This window comes from Eriocheir sinensis, chromosome 19, assembly GCF_024679095.1.
Source record: "Eriocheir sinensis breed Jianghai 21 chromosome 19, ASM2467909v1, whole genome shotgun sequence".
Lineage (NCBI taxonomy): Eukaryota > Metazoa > Arthropoda > Malacostraca > Decapoda > Varunidae > Eriocheir > Eriocheir sinensis.
Genome location: NC_066527.1, coordinates 12130462 through 12137616, shown reverse-complemented (window position 1 = coordinate 12137616; position 7155 = coordinate 12130462).

Below are 7155 nucleotides of genomic sequence, written 5' to 3'. Positions count from 1 at the left end.
CTAACATAACTAAACCAACTCCTGCTAAACCTGTCCTACCTAACACGTCCTAACCTAACATGGTAGGTCCCCAAGTTTGTTAGGGTGGAAAGGGGGTTAGTATAAGAGAGTCAAGTCATATTTACCTGTTATTTTATTTATTCCTTATTTAGATTTTTTTGGGGGGTGGGTGGGTTGGGCATGCCAGACTCTCAACACTTTTACAAGTATTTTATGTTAAGACTATATCAGAATAGGTAGATTTGATGAGAATGGTAAAGTAAGATTAAAATATTATTTTGATAGCATTGGTCAAACAGTTTCTGGTGATATAATGTTATGTTAGAAGTACTCAAAAGAATGGAATTTAGATTAATGCTTTGAATTTTTTTGTATAGCTGTGTAATATCCTCCTTAGAGAAAAGCATTTTAGAAAAGTAGGTAATGGAAAGTAGTATTTATGGCCATGTTCATAACAACTAAAAAGTTAATGTCTTATGATGCATGTAAATAAAATACCGGTACTGATTTAGCTTTCCATCACAGCATGTATTAAATGTTATTGGAGAAGGTATGGGAAATAAATAGCATGCCATAGTGAAACGATTAAGAAACTTGCTTATCATTTATACCCTGACAGTGCTTTCCCTGGGAGTGGACCCCGTACGCAGGATGACTGTGAGAGGCGTTGGTACAACGTACAACAAAAATCAAAGCCTCGCATTGCCAAGCGCAAGAATGAGCAGCGGCAGACTGGTAATTTTTTTTAGTTGTTATGTCTTTATATGTAAAACTTATATTAGTTTTTTATGTGCTCACAGAATGCAGCTATACTGGCCACAATGCCTTTATTTCAGCTTAAAGTTAATAAGTTCATAGTGAACTGCATATTTGATGAAGAAATTTTTTTAATGCTCATCTGTCAATGACTATCAATCTATTTCTATCTAAATACCTTGGCTATCTTCCCCCAGTAAAGGGTGGTAGCCAAGACAGGCACACTCACTCACACATTCACACTCATGTACACCACTCTCTCAGCTGCACAGCCCCTGAGGGAGTAAAAAAGGCCCTCACTGTATGGGGGATTAGCTGCACAGTTCAGACAGGGAACTTCCACACCAAGGCCTCACAGCATACACTGGTTTACCCCTGCCCCTTCATAACAATGACATTTCCCCCAGCACCTGAGTGCCCCACACGTGTGGCACCACAGATACGCAGGCGCCTACCTAACTGACATTAATTGTGGTAGATAAACTGGTGTATGACATCATAGGCTGCTAGTCTCATGTATTTGAAGGGGTACCAGAGCCATTCAGCATTGACACAGCTGATGATGTGCTAGGGATAGGACAGCAGTCAAGCAGCAGTGAAATATTGACTGGCCTGTATGTTTTTGGCAAAAACTTTTATATTCTCATTAAAACAATTTATTAATCACTCATAAATTCATATTCTTTGTAGATACACACTTTATCAGTCAATTATTTTACAACCAATAACAAATAGCAGAATATTTCTGTTAATAAGTAATATTTCACCTTTAACCTGGTAGCAGCGGGGATCATGTTTCTTAATGGTCCCTCAAAGGGATTCTAGAACGACACTCTGTACATATTGTTGTGCTGGAAGCTTCCCCCGGCGTCCATGGGGCTCTAGAAGGCTCCGGGAAGAGCGAGCAGGGGGGCGGGGAGCAAAGTCTCGTCCGCGCAGGGCGCGTAAGCCAGGCGCCAGGAAGTGTTGCCAACTCGCACATACTTTTGCTACATGTTCTTGCATGATCTAAAATATACTGTAACATTCTAGACTGTACTGTTCTGGATATATATAGGAGAAGAGGGCGAGAGAGGCCCAGTCCCAGTCATAGTAAGCTAGTGGTCAATGAAGAGTCAGAGTGAAGTGTACTACTAAGGAAGAATATTAAACTACAGAAGTTGTGCAAAGTGTTTATATATATCTCCCTCCCACGGAGTCTTGTGACGGCGACACGGAACCCAAGTAATACGTCCGGCATAACACTGGTGTCAGGAGTGTAGCCATTTGTTTTTTCGCCATGGAGACTCGTTCCCAAGCTGCCCAGAGGGACGACATGTTGACTGAACTTTTGGAAGCCTTGAGACTACAGGGGGAGAAACAAGAAAGAGCACAGCAACACCAAGAAAGAACACTCCAAGAACTCAAAGAACAACAAGAAAGAGCACACCAAGAACTCAAAGAACAACAAGAAAGAGCACACCAAGAACTCAAAGAACAACAAGAAAGAGAACAGCAACAACAAGAAAGAGCACAGCAACAACAAGAAGGAACACTCCAAGAACTCAAAGAACAGCTAGAAGATCGCTTCACAGGATTACAGCTACAGCTTAAAGCACTACAAGATGGAAGTGAGTCAGTGCGAAGAGAAATGACTGATGTGACCACGAACTTGGGACAACGCCTGATAAAAGTGGAGAAAGAACACACAAATCTTCAACAAGAGATGGAGGTGGTATGGGAGACGACACACAAAGAAATATTAGAAGTGCAGGGAAAGGTGAACCGTACTGAACAGGCAGTTTGTGACGTAAGTGACAGAGTGAAGGCCCTTGAAGACTGCTTGGCTGGAAACGGACAGCCAGTGCCTGCAGGGGCTAGTTGTACCCAAGATGCTTCTCCTACGCAAGTCCGGGGTAGTTTAAGCCCTGTTTCGCCTGAGTTTATCCCCGCAAGAAGTTCCGCCAGTCCCATGAGTCTGCTGGGTTCGCCTGCTAGAAAGAAGCCTCAGGAGTTTGATGGCAAGGTCTCCTGGGAGGCCTACCGCGCTCAGTTTGAGCTGTTGGCAGCTCGGAACGGATGGGATGACCAAGAGTGCGCGGTACAGCTGGCCACTAGCCTGAAAGGGGCGGCGCTGGAGGTCCTTGCTCAGCTCGACAATGCGACAAAGGGCAGCTACAGCGGGCTGGCACAGGCGCTGGAGCAACGATATGGGACCAAGCACCAGAACAAGCTCTTCAGGGTTAGGTTCAGAACCCGCAACAGGAGGCGCGGCGAGTCTCTTCAGGAACTCGCTCAGGACCTTGAGAGCATGGCGCACAAGGCATACCCAGGTGCCACCCCTGACCTGCTGACGGTTTTGCTGTGTGATCAGTTCATCGATGCCCTGGACAGCCCTCAGCTGAAGATACAAGTGAACCAAGCTAAGCCAACATCAATGCAGGAAGCTCTGGCACGTGCCATGGAGTTTGAGTCCTTTGTTAGGTCTAGCTTGTCAAGCTTCAGGGACGACTCGACTTCTAGCTTTAGGGCACGATGGGGCGCTGTCAGCGACACAGAAAGGTTCCAAGGAACGTGCTGGTACTGCGAGAAGGTTGGGCACAAGGAGAACGAATGCTATAAGAGGAAAAAGGAATATGAAGGTGGCGCTAAGAAGAAGCCCAGGGAAGGATCCAAGTGCTAGACCTGTGGAGAAAAGGGGCACTGGAATAATGAGTGTCGGAAAAATGTGCCTCCGGCGAGGGACCACCACTCGGGAAACTAAGGAGGACTGGTTCACGGGGGCAACGACCAGTCTGTCCTGTACATGCCCCGAAGATATCAATGTGCAGGAGAACCAGGATGACGAGCTGCCAAGTGGAGGGCAAGGTTGACGGAGTGTTGTGGCCTGTGGTCGTCGACACAGGCTCGGAACGCACATTTGTGCGGCCTGACGTGGTGGGTCATCGTCGGCTTCCTAAGACGTCGCATCGACTGTACGGAGTCACTGGACACTATGCAGAGCTCAGAGGCCCAGTGGACGTGAAGTTTGAGCTCGGAGGAAAGGAAGAGTCCCTCTCTGCGTACGTGGCTGCCATGGATGGCCCCTGCATCCTAGGTATGGATTATCTTGTCTCCCACAGGTGCGAGCTGGACTTTCGCGCTAAGCAGCTGACTGTAGGAGGAAGGAGGGTGCCACTGACAACTGTGAACAAGGAAGACCTGCCAGTGACGGTCAAACGCACCACCATTATTCCTCCGAGGTCGGAGATGCTGTTACCCTGTCAAATTACGGGTGCCCCCCCGGCTAGCCTGTGTGTGGTAGAGAGTGGAAGTCGATGCCCGGTAGAAAACGGGGTGATTGTAGGCAGTACTTTGGTAGACCCTGCTGCAGCGGAAGTGCCTGTCGTCGTGGCCAATGTCTCCTTCAGCCCAAAGAAAATAGAACAAGGGACCATGGTGGGGTTGTGCCAAGAGATCGACCAGGAACCGAGAATCTGTGTCTGCAGGAGAACCCTGACGAAGCCCCAGGAGGAGCTGCCCGACTACCTGCGCGACCTGTTTGACAGGAGCTCCAAGTGTCTAGAGGAGCCCCAAGTGGAACAGCTCAGGGAGTTTCTCGTGAGGAATGCAGATGTGTTTTCCACAGGAGACCTGGACTTGGGGTGTACGGACCTGGTAGAGCACCACATCGACACAGGTAGCCACCGCCCAGTGAAGCAAGCTCCTCGAAGGATGGCACCAGCCCGTCGCAAGGAGATGGATGAGGTAATGGATGATCTCCGACAACAGGGGTTAATCGAGCGGTCCAGCAGCCCGTGGGCGTCTGCTGTAGTGCTCGTCAGGAAAAAGGACGGTTCCCTCAGGTGCTGCGTGGACTACCGAGCCCTCAACGATCTCACCATCAAGGATTCATACCCACTCCCACGGATCGACGACACGCGCGATGCTTTGGTGGGCTCTAAGCGGTTTTCAACACTGGATATGAAGTCTGGGTATCACCAAGTCAAAATGGCGGAGCAGGACAAAGAGAAGACAGCCTTCTCCTACGGTCAAGGCCTGTTGCAGTTTAAGGTTATGCCCTTTGGCCTCTGCAGCGCGCCGGCCACGTTCGAGCGGTTGATGGAGAGGGTGCTGGAGGGACTTCACTGGAAGACGGCACTCATCTACCTCGACGACGTGATTGTCTTTGGCCAGACCTTCGAACAGGAGATGGAAAGGCTATCAGAGGTTTTCGCCCGGTTTAGAGCTGCACATCTTAAGCTCAGCCCGAAGAAATGCTGCCTATTCCAAAGGGAGGTCCAATACTTGGGACACATCGTGAGCGAGGCTGGAGTACGCACTGACCCTGAGAAGGTGGCTGCGGTAAGGGACTGGCCGACACCCACCAACGTGAAGGAGCTGCGGAGCTTCCTCGGGTTGTGCTCATACTACCGCAGGTTTGTAAAAGGCTTCGCTACGATTGCTGCACCACTGCACCTCCTGACGAAGAAGGGGCGCAAGTTTGAGTGGACAACGGAAACTCAGGTTGCCTTTGAGAAGCTCAAGGAGGCCCTCATCAGCTCGCCCGTACTCACCTACCCAGACCCCTCTCAGCCTTTTATACTGGATTGTGATGCCAGTGATGAGGGGATTGGTGGAGTGCTGTCCCAGGCATGTGCCGACATGGAACGAGTTGTGGCCTACTTCAGCAAGAAGCTCACCCCAGCCGAGAAAAACTATTGCGTGACCCGGAAAGAACTCCTGGCAGTAGTCAAGAGCCTTGACTTTTTCCATGCTTACCTGTACGGTGCAACTTTCACCATCCGCACGGATCACGCTGCATTACGGTGGCTGAAATCACTGAAAAACCCTGAGGGCCAGCTTGCTCGCTGGATAGGTAAACTAGAGCAGCATCACTACACTATTGTGCACCGATCTGGGCTAACACACGGTAACGCGGACAGCAGGCCGGCGCCCCTGCCTACCTGAGTGCCAACATTGCCTCCAGAGGGAAAGCGTCCAGAATATGTGCCGCCGCACTACAGTGGAACAGACAGCGGAGGTGCCATGGGAAGACTTGGGAAAACTGCAGCGGGAGGACCGAGATCTGAGACCAGTTATGGAGTGGCTGAGTCAGTCGTCAACGCGACCTGGGTGGGAAGTAATCTCGAGAGAAAGCCCTACCACCAAGAATTACTGGACTCAGTGGGACACTCTTCGGATAGACGACGGGGTGTTGCAGCGACGCTGGGTCTCTCATGATGGTCTTGACCACTACTGGTCCACGGTGCTACCTGTGAAGTCCCGGGAAGGCGTCTTGAAAGAAGTGCACAACAGCATCACCAGCGGACACCTTGGGGTAAAGAAGACACTGAGTCGCCTGCGCCAAAGGTTCTACTGGGTTGGCATGAGGAAGACGTGGAAGAATGGTGTCATGCGTGTGAGGTGTGGTGTGCAAAGAAGGGCCCCAAGAAGCGTCACCGTGCCCCATTGCAACTATACCAGGTTGGAGCCCCCATGGAACGGGTGGCAGTGGATATAGCAGGACCCTTGCCTCTAACGACGAACGGAAATAGGTACATCTGCGTCACAATGGATTACTTCACCAATGGCCGGAAGCCTACGCCATCCCTGAGCAGGAAGCCACTACCATCGCCAAGGTTTTGGTGGAGGAGTTCTTCTGTCGCTTCGGTGTGCCTAACGAGCTCCATTCCGACCAGGGAAGGAATTTTGAGTCAACAGTCCTTGCTGAGTGCTGCAAGCTTCTGGGTATCAAGAAGACCCGGACCACCCCTCTGCACCCACAGTCAGATGGAATGGTGGAGAGGTTTAATTGGACGTTGGGCCAGGAGTTGGCCAAGCAGTGCAACAATGATCAGTCTTTATGGGATCAGAAGCTGCCTGCGCTCCTCATGGCCTACAGATCTGCCGCCCACGAAACTACGGGGTATTCACCGGCAAAGCTGATGTTTGGACGTGAGCTGCGATTGCCGATGGACCTACTGACAGGAAGACCTCCTGGGGAAAGACTTCCAAGGGACGCCTCCAGTTTTGCCCGTCAACTAGAGGAACGGCTGGAAGAGGTGCACCATCAAGTCCGAGGTGCCTTGAAGTTCTCCAGGGAGGCCATGAAGCGCGGTTACAATATGAGGGCAAGCCACGTTGACTTCAAGGAAGGAGACCAAGTCTGGCTTTACAACCCGCAGAGGAAGAAAGGACAGTCTCCGAAGTTACAGAGCCCCTGGGAAGGTCCTTACACTGTGCTAGAACGTCTCTCCGACGTGACTTACCGAATCCGGAGAACGGAAAGGACCAAGCCGAAAGTTGTCCACGTCAACCGCCTATGGAGGTACCACGGTCCGGGAAACTACACCTGGAACAACTACAGACACCCAGCAGCCGACGAAAACGCAAGGGACGTCCAGGACCGAGAGGAGGTCGACGACGACATAGGTCTTC